The sequence below is a fragment of the Lepidochelys olivacea genome (assembly GCF_965140295.1).
Source record: "Lepidochelys olivacea isolate rLepOli2 genome assembly, chromosome: 2".
NCBI lineage: Eukaryota > Metazoa > Chordata > Testudines > Cheloniidae > Lepidochelys > Lepidochelys olivacea.
Genome location: NC_140412.1, coordinates 243848444 through 243865364, shown reverse-complemented (window position 1 = coordinate 243865364; position 16921 = coordinate 243848444).

Here is a 16921-nt window from a genome sequence, read left to right as displayed (position 1 = left end):
GTTCCTAAATGGAACGCATTCAGTGGTTTTAACATTCCAGCCCTGTGAATCATCCCACCAGATTTGTAGTGTCCAGCTCCTGTAACACAAGTGACATTCCCATAGCACACTAACATTACCTGTAGTGCTCTCACAAGTGTTTGTGTTCTTCAGAATGGTGGTTGCTAGGCAATTCTGCTGACAAAATGTTCACCTTCCAAGGGGTTCCACTGAAACTTAAAGCAGAAGACATGACACTAATACTGTTCATCTGGGTAATTGGTCTGCTTTGAGCCAGAACTTAAAAACCCCCAGACCTTATCTTTTGCTGATGCATCCCCCGAAAGCCACGGTTACACCTACAAGTATCAGAATATGGGTGTGATTTGCTTGCTTTTTAAAAAAACGTTTGTGACATTGAAACTCAGACATACACCTAGCAATTATTGGGAGACTCAAGGATCTCACTGTAATGTACAGAACCATAGGCATCGGCTTCCTCCAGGCCCAGGGGGGTACTCAAACCCCCCCTCCCCAGGCCCCAGCCCTGGAGCTGGCACTTATGTATACAACCAACTCATCCAAGTGTAAAGTCAGCTATGAAAACACGGAAAGATAAATAGCTTCATTCTCCTAACACGTCCTTGCCAGGTTCTGATACTGGTGTTATATAATCATGCCTTTGAGACTGTATGTGTATATACTGAGTATATAATCTGACCATTCAGAGCAGTATACATTTCCATAATAGTGTCGTAATTCTCCACAAGGGGGAGCAGGAGGGTAACTTGTTTCCAGTAAGATTACTTTAGGGGTTTCAAGCCTGCATAGTTAAGGGTAAGGCATTTATGAGCTGGGAGCTGTGTGAGGCTACAAATTCCTCACCACTACTTCATAGAACAAGGTGCTGAAACTCTCTCTGTGTAAGCTTTCAACTGGTCTGAACAAGCTGTCTTTCCTGTCACTCCCTAGTTTGATTCACTTTATGGGGGAGGGCCCTGTCTCAAGTCCTTAGGGTATAATAATTTGAAGATTTTTATAATCTTCCTAGATTCAGAAGAAGTCATAATGATGTCAGAGGTTTTTATTTCAGTGCAGGTTATATAATAGAAGGGCTGTGGTGAAAGGATATTGATGTACAATAGAATCATAGAATATCAGGGTTGGAAGGGACCTCAGGAGATCATCCAGTCCAACCCCCTGCTCAAAGCAGGACCAATCCCCAACTAAATCATCTCAGCCAGGGCTTTGTCAAGCCTGACCTTAAAAATCTCAAAGGAAGGAGATTCCACTACCTCCCTAGGTAATGCATTCCAGTGCTTCACCACCCTCCTAGTGAAAAAGTTTTTCCTAATATCCAACCTAAACCTCCCCCACTGCAACTTGAGACCATTACTCCTCGTTCTGTCATCTGCCACCACTGAGAACAGTTTAGATCCATCCTTTTTGGAACCCCCTTTTAGGTAGTTGAAAGCAGCTATCAAATCTCCCCTCATTCTTCTCTTCTGCAGACTAAACAATCCCAGTTCCCTCAGCCTCTCCTCATTAGTCATATGTTCCAGTCCCCTAATAATTTTTGTTGCCCTCTGCTGGATGCTTTCCAATTTTTCCACATCCTTCTTGTAGTGTGGGGCCCAAAACTGGACACAGTACTCCAGATGAGGCCTCACCAATGTCAAATAGAGGGGAACCATCACATGCCTCGATCTGCTGGCAATGCTCCTACTTATACAGCCCAAAACGTCGTTAGCCTTCTTGGCAACAAGGGCACACTGTTGATTTATATCCAGCTTCTTGTTCACTGTAACCCCAGGTCCTTTTCTGCAGAACTGCTGCCTAGCCATTCGGTCCCTAGTCGGTAGCAGTGCATGGGATTCTTCCATCTTAAGTGCAGGACTCTGCACTTGTCTTTGTTGAACCTCATCAGATTTCTTTTGGCCCAATCTTCTAATTTGTCTAGGTCCCTCTGTATCCTATCCCTACCCTCCAGTGTATCTACCACTCCTCCCAGTTTAGTGTCATCTGTAAACTTGGTGAGGGTGCAGTCCACACCATCCTCCAGATCATTAATGAAGATATTGAACAAACCGTCCCCAGGACTGACCCTTGGGGCACTCTGCTTGGTACCAACTGCCAACTAGACATGGAGCCATTGATCACTATCCATTGAGCCTGATGATCTAGCCAGCTTTCTATCCATCTTATAGTCCATTCATCCAGCCCATACTACTTTAACTTGCTGGCAAAGAATACTGTGGGAGACCATGTCAAAAGCTTTGCTAAAGTCAAGGAGTAACATGTCCACTGCTTTCCCCTCATCCACAGAGCCAGCTATCTCATCATAGAAGGCAATTAGATTAGTCAGGCATGACTTGCCCTTGGTGAATCCATGCTGACTGTTCCTGATCACTTTCCTCTCCTCTAAGTGCTTCAGAATTGATTCCTTGAGGACCTGCTCCATGATTTTTCCAGGAATTGAGGTAAGGCTGACTGGACTGTAGTTCCCTGGATGATCCTCCTTCTCTTTTTAAAAGATGGGCACTACATTCTCCTTTTTCCAGTCGTCCGGGACCTCTCCCGATCGCCATGAGTTTTCAAAGATAATGGCCAATGGCTCTGCAATCACATCTGCCAACTCCTTTAGCACTCTCGGATGCAGAGCATCCAGCCCCATGGACTTGTGCTTATCCAGCTTTTCTAAATAGTCCTGAACCACTTCTTTCTCCACAGAGGGCTGGTCACCTCCTCCCCATGCTGTGCTGCCTAGTGCAGTAGTCTGGGAGCTGACCTTGTTCGTGAAGACAGAGGCAAAAAAAGCTTTGAGTACATTAGCTTTTTCCACATCCTCTGTCACTAGGTTGCCTCCCTCATTCAGTAAGGGGGCCCACACTTTCCTTGACTTTCTTCTTGTTGCTAACATACCTGAAGAAACCCTTCTTGTTACTCTTAACATCTCTTGCTAGTTGCAACTCCAAGTGTGATTTGGTCTTCCTGATTTCACTCCTGCATGCCTGAGCAATATTTTTATACTCCTCCCTGGTCATTTGTCCATCTTCCACTTCTTGTAAGCTTCTTTTTTGTGTTTAAGATCAGCAAGGATTTCACTGTTAAGCCAAGCTCATCACCTGCCATATTTACTATTCTTTCTACACAACAGGATGGTTTGTTCCTGTAACCTCAATAAGGATTCTTTAAAATACAGCCAGCTCTCCTGGACTCCTTTCCCCCTCATGTTATTCTCCCAGGGGATCCTGCCCGTCAGTTCCCAGAGGCAGTCAAAATCTGCTTTTCTGAAGTCTAGGGTCCGTATTCTGCTGCTCTCCTTTCTTCCTTGTGTCAGGATCCTGAACTTGACCATCTCATGGTCACTGCCTCCCAGCTTCCCATCCACTTTAGGTTCCCCTACTAATTCTTCCCGGTTTATGAGTAGCAGATCAAGAAGAGCTCTGCCCCTAGTTGGTTCCTCCAGCACTTGCACCAGAAAATTGTCCCCTACACTTTCCAAACGCTTCTTGGATTGTCTGTGTGTGACGCAGCAGAGAGCGGGGAGTGTTGTCCTGGGAATGTGGCAGGGGAGTTTCACTGGAGATGGGATACCTGAGAGCCTGTAACCTGAGTCAGGAAAGGGAGGGGGGAATGTAACACCTCTGCCTGGGGAAACTGGAAAAAGGCTGCAGGAGAGAGCCTGCTGGAGGGGTTTTGTTTTCAGTTTTGTGCTGCTTGGTGGAACGCAGGGAACCCCAAGGCTGGGGTCTAAGCTCCCTGCCCCCAAGAAGGACTTGACTGAGGGGTCCTGGATGTACCCACAAGCTCTGTTTTAGACTATGTTCCTATTGTCCAATGAACCTTCTGTTTTACTGGCTGGCTGAGAGTCTCAGTGAATCCCAGGAAGCGGGGTGCAGGGCCCAGACTCCCCCACACTCCGTGACACCGTGCACCGCTGTATTGCTCTCCTAACAGATATCAGGTCTCCCATGAAAACCAGGGCCTGTGATCTAGTAACTTCCGTGAGTTGCCGGAAGAAACCCTCGTCCACCTCATCACCCTGGTCCGGTGGTCTATAGCAGACTCCCACCACGACATCACCCTTGTTGCTCACACTTCTAAACTTAATCCAGAGACTCAGGTTTTTCTGCAGTTTCATACCGGAGCTCTGAGCAGTCAAACTGCTCTCTTACATACAATGCAACTCCCCCACCTTTTCTGCCCTGCCTGTCCTTCCTGAATAGCTTATATCCATCCATGACAGTACTCCAGTCATGTGAGTTATCCCACCAAGTCTCTGTTATTCCAATCACATCAAAATTCCTTGACTGTGCCAGGACTTCCCGTTCTCCCTGCTTGTTTCCCAGGCTTCTTGCATTTGTGTATAGGCACTTAAGATAACTCACTGATCGTCCTGCTTTCTTGGTATGAGGCAGGAGTCCTCCCGTCTTGCGCTCTCCTGCTCGTGCTTCATCCCGGTATCCCACTTCTCCACTTACCTCAGGGCTTTGGTCTTCTTCCCCCAGTGAACCTAGTTTAAAGAACTCCTCACTAGATTAGCCAGCCTGCTTGTGAAGATGCTCTTCCCTCTCTTCGTTAGGTGGAGCCCGTCTCTGCCTAGCACTCCTCCTTCTTGGAGCACCATCCCATGGTCAAAGAATCCAAAGCCTTCTCTACGATACCACCTGCATAGCCATTTGTTGACTTCCACGATTCAACGGAAGTTGTTAAAGAAATTGTGATGCTTCAGTTTTCAGATTTTTTCCAGGAGGGTAATTTATCCAGATAATGTGTTCATGTTACAAGCTGGATGGTATATCTGGGGGAGGAGTGGTCTCATTTCCTATTAGGAACAGGTAAGTATCAGACTAATGTATTCCTAGGGAGTGCAAATAACAGATTCAAAGAATATTAAACAATACATTAGCAGCAATTGCAATTAGAATTCCTTATCTAAATGCTAGTAATACTCAAAAGGCTCAAGCTAAGGGAGCTTCAGATCTAGTTCAAACACAAAAAAAAGGTCCCATTGCAGTGTGGGAGGGGAGGGAATCAGATACTGGTCTGGTAGCAGACCGTGTGTCATGCTTCATTTAAAATACATTTCATGTCCTTATTTAGAGAGCACTAGGAAAAGAGAGCTAGCAAAGCTAAAAGGAAAATGTCACAGCTGGACCCAAAGTTCTGAAGCAAACACAGAAGTTCTAATTATATTTACAGTTTAATGTGCAAAATATTTTGGTTCAGCTACCAGCTAACAACAAACCTTTTCAAAGGCTAGTGTATTGTAATGAGAGGATGGCAGAAGAGAGTGCTGTGAATTAATGATCTGGGATTTCTTATGGGGCAAACGTACTGGAAAATATTTTAATTAGGATTCAGCATTGGGTCATTACTACTCAGGTGACCAATGAAGGGAATGGAAAAAATTCTACATGGCCTTCCTTTCAGTCAGCCAATCCTAACTCACAAAATATCTTATGCAACAACTTTGTGATCCACTGTTGCCCTTAAAAATGCAGCACTGTGAACTTGCATAGTGGTACGATGTGATAAAGAGCTATAGTCCAGTTCTTCTATCTTCTGGTGCAATGTTATTTTGTATTAATTCTTCACAAGGCAGTATAATCACAAGGACATCACAACTGTTAATGCCGCAAAATACTTGCCATTCTAACCACACACACAAACTTACACTTCATAGAAAAAAAAAATCTCTCAGGCTGAAGTTTTCTTAAGCTGGGTCTCAGGTTAGAGAAAGATGAACTGTGTGTGTGTATAAAGTCTGAGGTAAACCCCTTCTGTCATTTTTGAATTATGGGAGACTAGGAAAAATGCTTCTCTCTGTAAAAATACTTAAGCATATGTCACACATGGCACAATCAGAGACTGAAGTCTAAAGCATAGCACCAACATAGTCCTCAGTGAGGACTAACACTTGGTTCTATACTGGGTTCTGCTTTGACAAAGTTAGGAGCATTTGCAAATTGTATGTGCAGGAGGTTTGTCAGTTAAGTCAAGTCTGTAGATGCACATTGTCCTACCCAAGCCTCCTCAGAGGCTCCGCTAGGCTGGGGACAGTGCAGCTACACTACATTAGGGCAGGGAGCTTCTCTGGAGTATGCCGGGGATGTACACTCCTGGGTAGCATGGAATTCACTTCCATGTGGGACTTTGTGTGCTAGCCTACAGGAGTAATTCCAGCTGGGGAAGGTAATGGGAAAAATGGGGAAGGAGGAGTTGAGAGTGTTTGCTGATGCTAAGATCTTCCTTCCACTACCCATTTCACAGAGGCTATTACATCTCAGAAGCGTGGGAGGAGAAAATTCCTCCCCTCACCCTGGTGGAGCGGAGCAGTGCACAGGCTTTCCTGTTGTAGGGTAGGGCCCTAATCACTAGATCCTCTTTCCTCTCCCACTCCCCCAATAGTCTTTCTTTCCTTTTATACCCCATCCCCTCAGAGTTAAATCTGAATCCAGCATTGGCTGCAGCTTGATATAAGAAGGGCTGGAGCAGAAAATAAAACTACAAACTAATTGTAATGGTCAAACTGATCAATGGTCAAATGGTCAACTGATCAAAAAATTCCTTGACAATTTTTTTTGAAAGGAGGTGTCAGGCTGGGAGCTGCATGAGGATATCCATGTTCCTCTCGGATACTACAGGAAAACATTTCCAGCAACTTTTATTCTTACAAGACTATTACTTTGCTGGGGCCATTGAGAGCTGGAATTACCTGTCACATACAAGTTAGACAAAGCCAGGAACTCGAATCACTATGCAAAAATGTAACACAATCAAATGGAGGCCCAGATTCTCAGCTGTGCTCCAGGAGCACTGGGCACAGCTGGGAATGAGGGGGTATGTGTGTGTGACAAAGTGCTGGGTTTGTGCCAGCCTGGTTCCAAACTGCACTCAGCCTACAGCCTCTTGGCCCCATTCCAGCACCCAGGGATCAGCAGGGCAAAAGGATGCACCAGCCCCACACGAGGGGCTGCAAAAGGCCTGGTATAAGAGTGTGAACAAAATGACTGATTTTGCAATGAATTACATCAAGATTCTCTAAAGCAGGGGTGGGAAAACTATGGCCGGCAGGCCGGATCCGGCCCATGAGCCATTTTAAGCCGGCCCGCAAGCCGCAGCACATGGCTCGGCCCTGCTCTGGCCGGGATGCGGGGTTGGGGGCTACACCAGGCGACTCATCCCCGCTCTAGCTGGGGTGCAGGGTCAGGGCTTGCACGAGGTGACTCATCCTTGCTCCAGCCAGGGTGCTGGGTCAGGGCTGCACCTCATGGCTCAGCTCAGGCGCTGCACCATTTGGCTAATCCCTGCTCTGGTTGGGGTGCTAGGTTGGAGCCGCATCACGCAGCATGGCCCCACTCTGGCACTCTGGCTGGGGCACTGGGTTGAGGGCCACACCACGCGGCTCCTGGAACTGCGGCATGGCCCCGCTTCGGCTCCTATGCACTCCAATGGGAGCTACAGGGGCACTGCCTGCAGATGGGGCAGCGTGCAGAGCTGCCTGTCCGCGTCTCCGCGTAGGAGCTGGAGAAGGGACATGCCACTGCTTCTGGGAGCCAGTTGAAATAAGTGCTGCTCGGAGCCTGCACCCCCTGCCCCAGCTCTGATCCCCCACCCACCCGCCAAACCCCTTGATCCAAACCCAGAACACCCTCCTGCATCACAAGCCTCTCATCCCCATCCCCGCCTGCATCCTCAGCTGGAACCTGCACCCCTTCCCGCACCTCTGTCCCAGCCCTGATCCCCCTCCTGCCCTCCGAACCCCTTGGTCCCAGCCCAGAGAACCCTCCTACACTCCAAACTCCTCACCCCCAGCCCCACCCCAGAGCCTGCACCCAAACCCCAAATTTGTGAACGTTCATGGCCTGCTGTACAATTTCTTTCCCTGATGTGGCCCTCAGGCCAAAAAGTTTACCCATCCCTGATCTAAAGTTAAGTACCTCTGTTTGCTTAAATTCATTCACATTTAGGAGGCATATGTGTCATTAGTGTTCATGCTAAACATTTATTTCCACCTGAATTTTGTTAAGAAAACAAAGTGCTCATTTGTCATCCCAGAAAACATTACTCCGTATTGCACAAGCAGTTCAGCTGGGAATAACAAAAGGGCAGCTTGGAATTTTCTTTGATATTAACTGAGTGCTTTTAATTCTTACCTGCAGACCTGGGGATCTGGTCAAGGATAACTAAACACTTTCCACCCTCAAAAAGTCCTGGATTCCTTAAAGATTCATGCCTCATCTTGCAAGCAGGACAGCATCACAATTACCATATGTTCCTCTTCAGAATACCGCAGTATTTTTCAATGCACTTGAGGACAGCTCTTCACTTTTAAGCAGGAAGGCCTCCATGAACAGTGAGACTAGGCCAGTCTTTCCCTATGCAGACAGATGAGTTCCACAACCCACCTGGGGCGTGCGTTTGTAATGGGGTTCTAGCCTGGGTTAATTGATAAGATTAGAAATTGTAGCATGCACAAGCCTTTTTGGTTCTTAAATTGTTCCAAGCATCTTTCTCTGATTTAATCAGATTTGAGATGTTTCTGTGTTAATTTTCTGTATTGAATTTTTCAGATAGTTTCTCTTTTCTAATGCATCAGGCTGTGACCTGTTTAGCTTCTAGCTCCTGGAATTTTCTTAACTCTTCTTTCTTCATGATCAGCCATCATTAGCATGTCTTACCATTTTTGTTGCTTTTCAAACTTTTGTTTTAGCTTCAGGGGGATGTGACCAGAATGAAAGCAATATTACTGTTTTATCATATTTATCCTTAGTTAGGCCCTGATTAAGCAAAGCACTTAGCCACTTGTATATTCTTAAAACCCACTGAAGTTAAGGTTTGGAGGGCCTCTAACTCACAAATATGCAGGGCATAGTGAAAAATTTTATTTTAGTCTTCTTGTCTGGAAGTTAGAATCACTCACTAGCTTCATTAGAAGACAGCATATTTAGACTCCATTCATTAATACTCCCTTTTACAGCATAGTCAACCTGTGGAATTCATTCCTTCAGGGGAAAAAAAAAAGAAATATGGTGGTAGAAGTTATTAAAGTAATGAATAATTTAATTACTAACAACATTTAAAGTTATGAACACAGAGTGATCGGTCTAATTAAATTTCATGCTTGAGGGTTCAAAATGATCCCAGGCAGAGGACAGAATCTTCTACCACTGCTTACACCCATTTGAGTAGCATTCCAGAATGAGCATTACTGGATTAAAGGCATGAATATAGCATCATTATTGGATTTCCCCCCGGCACCCATCTACCCCAGAAGCTTCAAGTATTGGCCATTACCACAAGTAGCACGTTAGACTAAATCAACTTGTGTGCTGCCCAAGCAGCCAAATCTGTGTCTTCAAACATACAAAGATGCTGCCAGCACAGATACCATCTGCACGTTTCTTTATGCTTAGTGACTATGAACGTAAGAGCTGAGCTATTTAGGCATCTCAAAGAAGTTGCCAGATTGTCTAAGTACTCTGCACCTAATAGCTCCTACTCAGAACAAAGACTGGGGAGCACTTCTGAAAATCTGGCTACATTTAGGTGCCTAAATAGCTCCACTTTTTAGAAAACCCAGTCCCATTTGTGGGTGCTGGCCTTAATTATAAAAATCTGGGCCTTGGTGGTGGTGATCACATTTCAGATACCAATACAATATCAGTGCTTTCCAAACACAAGAGGAATATTTGGTTCCTGCCCTGAAGCTTTTACAATCTGAAAACACAAAGAAAGGGGATATAAAGTACAAGTAATAAGGTTGACGAGAAACACACCTTGTTAGTTTTTTTTTTTATTAAATATACACTCTAAATTCCTCCTCCTCCCTATACAATTCAGCCACTCATCTTTCTGCCGATGCCAATTACCAGCTTCGCTTCTGTCTTTCCCTTGGGCAACCTCTCGTTTTTTTCAAAGATCATTTTGCTGCTTTCTTTGAAACTTTTTATTAAGGGGCAAAGAGTCCTGTGACACCGTATAGACTAACAGACGTATTGGAGCATAAGCTTTCGTGGTTGCATCTGACGAAGTGGGTATTCACCCACGAAAGCTTATGCTCCAATATGTCTGTTAGTCTATAAGGTGCCACAGGACTTTGCCGCTTTAACAAATCCAGACTAACACGGCTACCCTTCGGATACTTTTTATTAAGGCAAAGTTAAAATAAAACATTAACATACTTCATTGTACAGTGCTTATTTGGGATCACGTTAATATCTGAAGAACTTGGCTAACAAATCTGGCTTGCTAGCTGGAGAGCCCTCCTCCCCTGAGTGTGTTAGAAAGGCTGACCAAATTTCTAAACACCTACCCCTCTTTTTGGTGCTTCTCTTATGTGTGTGGTAGTGTGAAAGCTTTTTCATTTTAAGACAGTCCATATTTTACTATACCACAATTCTGTTGCGGGTGAGGGGGGCCACACATTTCCAGTATGATGCAATACAGCGTCTAGCTGGTATCAATAAAAAGGAATTTGTCATTCTGTTTAAAGTACAGTTCCTTTCCTGGAGAATTAAATAAGCAGGTCAGGGGATCTCCAGAAAGTTGTCATTTTGTCATAAATCTCCTCTCTTTTCTATAGATGAACACCACCCTCCTGGATTCCCATGGTCCTGTGAGCAATGCTGTCAGGAGTCTCGCACTCCTGGCAGAGTCACTCAAGGCAGCAAGGTTGAAGGTGCAGTTCCAGATGAATAGCAATCCAATCCCCGCCCCCAAGTCCTCAACGGCAGAGCAGGTGGTCGAAGAGAAAATTTCTCTCAATGACTATGAAGGTGGATGATTTGTCTTTGTTTCCTTGCCATTGGAGTAGGAACCTCATCCTGTCAAGCACCATGTGCAACAGTTTCCCTACATTAAAAGAATTCATGCACGGGCATCTTCCATATTCACATCCAAGTCCTGTGGCAATTGGTAAGTGGCAATCGGAGCAGGACAGTGATGACTGGAGGCTTCTAATGACGGACTGGCAGTTAGATGGTTGTTTTTGTATTCAGACAGGCAGGAGTGGAACTTGGCAGCTACCACCATGATCTGAACAGCCCTTTTTAGGATCCACTCTGCTCATCCTGCATGGGGAGAGGGCCAGAAAAGGTGCCTTAAACATATTCTGCCTCGCCTCCCCCTAAACGGATAACCGCGTCCAAAGGGATCACCTTACTGCGATCAAAACTGAACAATGAAATTTGGAACCTGGAACATTCAAACCTTGCTGGACAACCTGAAAAGTAACTGGCCAGAGTGAAGAACAGCGATCATGCCCAGAGAACTCAGGAGACATGACATTGACACTGCTGCACTGAGTGAGACCCTATGTGCAGAAGGAACAAAGTGGTGGTTACACTTTTTTTCTGGAAAGGGGAAGGGGAAAAAGAACGATGGATCTACAGCATTGGTTTAGCAATCAACCAACTCTCAGAATTACCAGCCAGCATCAATGAACGACTCATGACACTCCACTTTAAACTTGCCAAGAATCTGCACGCAACATGCATATGCTTGACACTGATGATGAAACCGAAGAAGGATTTTATACCAACCTTGACCAAAGTATCTCCACCATCCCTGAAGAGGACAAGCTCATACTCCTTTGCGATTTTAACCTAAGAGTTGGATATGACTCGGAGCTGTAGAAAGGCATGATCGGAAAGGAAGGAAGAAGCAAAACCAATTCCAATGAAATTCTTCTCCTGACCATGTTTCTCCAAAAGAATAAATACAAGACATTGTGGGAACACCCAGTCTCTAAACATTGGCATCTGATCAACTAAGGCATTGTCTGTGCTCATGATTGTGAAGACGTTCACATCATCAAAACAATGACTGGTGACAATGATTGTTGGACAGACCATTGCCTTATCCACTCATCACTTCCATCAAACTCACACGAAAACAACAAATGTGGAAGAAAGACTGGATGGAAGATCAACATTGAGATTTTTACAGACCCAACTAAATGTGACCTTTTCCAGCAGTTTTCAGAGTAACAGCCGTGTTAATCCGTATTCGCAAAAAGAAAAGGAGTACTTGTGGCACCTTAGAGACTAACCAATTTATTTGAGCATGAGCTTTCGTGAGCTACAGCTCACTTCATCGGATGCATGCCGTGGAAACTGCAGCAGGAGAGTGAATTTGTGTGGGGGGGTGGAGGGTGAGAAAACCTGGATTTGTGCTGGAAATGGCCCACCTGATGATCACTTTAGATAAGCTATTACCAGCAGGACAGTGGGGTGGGAGGAGGTATTTTTTCATATTCTCTGTGTATAAATAAAGTCTGCTGCAGTTACCACGGCATGCATCCGATGAAGTGAGCTGTAGCTCACGAAAGCTCATGCTCAAATAAATTGGTTAGTCTCTAAGGTGCCACAAGTACTCCTTTTCTTTTTCCAGCAGTGCGTCACCAAGAAACCGATGAATATCAAAACCTAAAATGGAGAGCCCTGAAGATCACTAGAAAGCACTCAAATCGGCCATCCAGGCTGTGTTAGAGGGAACACTGGGCTTCTCAACCAGGAAGCATGAAGACTGGTTTGATGAGAATGATCAGGAAATCCAAGACCTGACTGATCATAAACACAAGGCCTTCTGTGCTTGGCAGAATGACATCAACTCCAAACAGAAGCAGTTCGTCCACCATCAACTCAAAGCAGAAGTTCAAAGGAAAACCTGCAAAACGAAGAACGAGTGGGGGGAAAAGAAAGCGAAGGAGATCCAACAACTCGCCAACACCCATGACAAGCACGGATTCTTCAATGCTACCAAAGCCCTTTATGGTCCTAGCAACCAAGAACTAGCCCCTCTCAGCTCCAGGCATGGAGCTAGCCTCCTCAGGGACAATGAATCGATCAATGCCCAATTGATGAAATACTTCAAAGATATCCTGAATCGTGACTCCAACACTGATAAAAAGCATTTTTGACTTAATCTCTCAACATTCTATGAAGGATGACCTCAGAACCCCACCAACATTCATCGAGGTGAAGAAAGTAATCAAACAAATGAAGAATAGTAAGGCATCTGGACCTGATCGAATCCCCACTGAAATCTTCAAAGAAGAAACAGAACTGGCTCACCAGCTTCACATCTTAATCCTCAAGATATGGAATTCAGAAGAAATCCCAGTTTATTTTAGGGATTCCACAATCATGAACATCTTCAAGGAAGAAGACAAATTGGATTGTGGAAGCTATTGAGGAATTACCCTGTTGTCCATCTCTAGAAAGATTCTTGCCACAAGTCTCCTCAACTCACTGCTCCCCTTGGCTGAGGAAATCCATCCAGAATCGCAATGCAGATTCAGACTATCTTCACTGCCCACTAACTTCAAGAAAGGTGCCACAAGCAACATCGACCTCACGAAAGCATTCGACTCCATCAATAGTAAGGCTCTGTGGAAAGTTCTCCTCAAATTTGGATGTCTGCCAAAATTTGCCACTATCCTCTGACTCCTCCAATGACAAGTCTGTGACGGTCAACAGCAATGGATCTGGAATGGACCCCTTCCTAGTTAAGACCAAAGTTAAGCAAGGATGTCAGCAGTCCAACCTTTTCTCCATCTTCTTTGCTGTCATCCTCATCACTGACAAGCTCCTCCAATACAGAATAGCAGCAAGCTCTTCAACCTCATTCACCTCCAATCCAAGACAAATGCTATCTCTAAATCAGTCATTGAACTTCAATATGCAGATGACTGTGCCCTGTGCACCCACTCAGGCCTCAGATCAGACATGCCACGGGATGGTCAGTGAGTGCTCCTGGCAAAGACTCTCTCACTCCAGACATTTTTAATGTGCCATTATCATGGTATCTAGCCTAGGTGCCAGATACAGGAGTGAGGAAAAAAACCCAAGGAGTCTAAACTGATCTTATGCTTTGGTTAAGCTGCTCATTTGGCTGAAAATTCTCTCTCTCCCTCCTCCCACCCCCACCCTTTGTCACTCTGCTGGTAGATTTAGACTTTGTTATTAACGGAAGTGAGCCATCGCCATTTCCTTTCCAACTTAGTGACTGGAGAAAATGTTTAATGCTTTTAGGGGGCTGTCTTCCCAGCTGCACTCAGCTTCCCAGTTTTTCCAGCAGACATGGCAAACCAGGCTATAGCTATCAACACGCAAACTTATCGCACAGGGCATGAAATTTGCTCCATTTATTCCCAGCTGCAGCTAATCCTTATTCACAGTATATGTTCGAAAGTTCCCCTATAATGGTGAAACTCAAATTCTGGGCTTATCTTTGACCCGCATAAGGCCTCAAGAAATGGTTCTTCTGCTTGCTTTTATTTGTAAAGAGATCCCATTGTAATGTGACAATGACCCACCTGTTGTTTTGTTCACAGAAAAAACAAACAGACATGTACATTTTGACACAGCACTAACAGGATGACTGATACAGCCAGTTGGCTTACTCCTACAGGGAAATAATTATGCCGACAGAAAAAAAAGTAGTGAATTTATAGGCTTATGGTCATTAAAAAGTTGGAATCTGTTCTGTAGTAAAGCAGCTTTGCTCAGCTCCACACTGAAACATTAGAAAGGATTTTAGTTTTTAATATTCATATTTTTGTATGCACTACAATACCAGAGATATTGCTAAGGGAGAATGTACATGAGAAAATGCACTTAAAAAGAACAGAGTCAAATAATTACAGGTGGTTATTATGAACTACAATGTTAGGTAGATTCATCATTGCAAGAAACATAATTTATTCATACTGCTCTGTCAAGTACTTAGCTTGAATTGGTCTCCTGCTGTTGCTTGCTCTCTTGGGGCTGCTTTCAGCTTGCCTAAGGATCTAGTAATGTTACAAAAGTAAATAGAAGTGCTATACATGAGTTTGCACACTTGAGGCAAAACAAAATGCAGAAGAGCAGCTGCTCTTCTGATATCAGAATTTCATCAGCCTTTTTTTTTTTTTCCCCGTGAAGTCATACCATAGATCTGTGCCATACACAAAGGGTGGTGGTGGGGAGACTAGTTCAAGAGCTTGAAGCCTTTTAAAAGATAAGCTCTAGCTTAACCAGAAAATATGGTCTCGCTAAAGGAATTATTGGGTAAAATTCCAGGCTTCCTGTTAGGCAGGTCAGCCTAGATGATTAGACTGGTAATTTCTGGCCTTACCCATCTCTGCTTACAATGTCTTCTCTTGTTTATTTATGATCAACTGCTTCTCTTCTTGATCTTTTCATCTCCAGTGAAACTTATTGCCCCTGACAATGGACAAGGCACATCCTATGTCAGCACCTCAGTTCTATGCCAGTTCCAGCTCCCACCTCCTCTTCTGTGGTCTCTCAGGGATAGGCAAATAATGTAGTTGGTGATATACCTAAGTCGGCGGGAGGGACGCTGGAGGGGAGGGAAGCTGTTTCCTCAAGAGAAAGACACCCGTTGCCTTTTATGGCTCTGAACACTTGAAATAATTATGCTTAGTTTCTGTATGAACACTTTTGGCTTTTCACATACAAACACCAGTTCTTTGCTCAAAAATATACTCATGACAGCATGTGGGATCAGCTCACAACGGGGATATGCTGGCATGCGTCGTAATAACCAAAAACACTTGGAGGAAAAATGTATTTAACTATTTATATTACAGGGATGGTGTATATCGATCTCTATACACTAGCCAGGCACTACTAAATGGTTGTTAAGGTAAGAGCTGTTGCTAAATTCTCCATGACAGAACACAAACAGAGATCAATTTAGTTCCAAGCAGGCATTTCCACCTGCAGTTTAGAAAATGTAACATCTGTGAGCAATGTGTGACTGCAAAGAATTTCTGTTGCTTCATCTGTTATGGCTTTGTCTTCTCAGGCTCTCCACTTTTGTATTTCTGTACCCCCTCCCACATAATGCTATTTTCTGTAGATAGCCAAGATGGCCAGATATCACTTTGTCATCTGCCTCCATACACAAAAAACTACACTAGGAAGCTCTTCAACTTCTGATGAGGATTTTGCAACTTCTAGGCTGTATGCCACATCCAAGGTTTATCTAGCATTAGTAAACAAAGCAGAGGATAAAGAAAGAAGTGTTAAAAAAGGAGAATGGCTGCACTAACAACATACATGTGGTTATTCAAGTCACTGGTCCTTGAAACATGATTTGACTGTACTAGATCCAGGACATGCAGCCTCCGAAAGAGGCAGAAAATACCAACCAGTGAAAAGTCATCCGAGAATTTTCATATTTTTATTAACAGAAGGGATGGGTGTGTGTGTGTGTGTGCATATATATATATATCTGAAAAATCTGTAGGTCTTTTTGCTGCTAAACAGTTCTTTTCCATATAAATCTATTTATACATTGATTCCAACTCTTAAAAACTTGACAAAATAAAGCTTCAAGGAAGAGTGGTTACAAAAGGACAAATACAATGGCTGAAGTTATTCATCAATTGCAACACCAACTGCTGTTTAGAGAGGGGAGGAATGGGGATGGCTGTTCTCTATGCAGTCTCTGGCTGTAAAAGGGTGCACAGAAAAACCATTACAAGATGTCTTCTACAAACATTTTCCCAATTCCCACTGTTTAGGCTATAACACAAGGGCCCTTGCGCCCCAAACAGTATACAATTCATTAAGACAGTGATAGTTGAGAAGGTCTTATATGAAGTCTCCAACTCCATTCTGTTTCTGACTAAGACAATAGCTAAATAATAAATCCAGAAATACCCCAGCAAAATTTTTAAATGATAAATTGATATTGTAGGTGTTGAAAACAAATCCACAACCCATTTGCATTGATAAAACACAGTTTGGCCTTTTTGGTTTGTTCTCTGAAAGAACACTTCCCCCTCTCATGATGATATTTGCAATCCAATGATATTTCAAAAACTACACTAACACACAGTGTAATCCTAAATAATAATTCAATTTTTAATTACATGGAATTGAATACCTTGCAAACAAATGATACTCAGATTTATCGATAAGTA